Raw genomic sequence first — 1,003 nt, forward strand, 5'->3', positions numbered from 1 at the left:
TGTTTATCTGAGCTTTATAATTGAATTTTTGATCCTGTGTTTTCCAAAATTTATCAAGTCTTGACTCAAACTGTGCCACTGTCTCTGAGAGTACCACCTCGTTCGGCAAATTGTTCCAAACGTTCACCACACGGTTAGGGAAGGAGTATTTGCAACTGCTCAGCCTGGCTCTTTTCTTGAATAATTTCTTATCATGGCCCCTTGTCACACTATCCTACCTCATCCTGAAAAGACCCTCAGTACACTCCTTATCATTCTTGGTGTTGACGATCTTAAATGTTTCAATCTGATCTCCTCTCGATCTCCTGTACGCTAATGATGGTAGATCTAATCTTCTAAGTCTCTCTTCATATGGCTGTTCCTTGAGACACGGCACCAGTTTTGATGCTCTCCTTTGCACATTTTCTATTGTGCTGATATCCTTGATAAGATGTGGGCACCACACTTGGTTGGCATATTCTAGGTGTGGCTGTACCAAGTATGTGGAGAGGCTTAAATGTTGCTGGTTCCAGGTGTACAAATGTTCTCCTAATGAGGCCCACTATCTTATTTGCCTTCTCTATTTTCTCAGCCAGATGGTCAGCAAAAGTAAGTTTGTCGTCTATGACTACACCAATGTCTCTTTCCGTTCTAGTCTTGCTGATGTTGTTGTACATGATGTAGCCATTATCGTGTACTGAGGTGTTGCCAATTCTCATGTATTTGCTCTTCTCTGGATGGAAGAACAAAAGCCATTTCTTTGTCCATTTTCTAAGCTCGTCTAGGTCCCCCTGCAGTCTGTTGCAATCTTCCACATCCTGAATCCCCCTGAACACTTTAGTGTCGTCAGCATACAAAAACACCTCGCTGCCATGCTTAACCACTTCAAGTAGATCATTTATGAACAGAACAAACAGCAAAGGACCCAGTACTGAGCCCTGAGGTACTCCACTAATAACCTCTTCCCAATCTGATGCCTCACCGTTCACTAAAACCCTCTGCCTTCTCCCTGTTAAGAAACACT

The sequence above is a fragment of the Palaemon carinicauda genome, chromosome 12 (genome assembly GCF_036898095.1).
Source record: "Palaemon carinicauda isolate YSFRI2023 chromosome 12, ASM3689809v2, whole genome shotgun sequence".
NCBI classification, from domain to species: domain Eukaryota; kingdom Metazoa; phylum Arthropoda; class Malacostraca; order Decapoda; family Palaemonidae; genus Palaemon; species Palaemon carinicauda.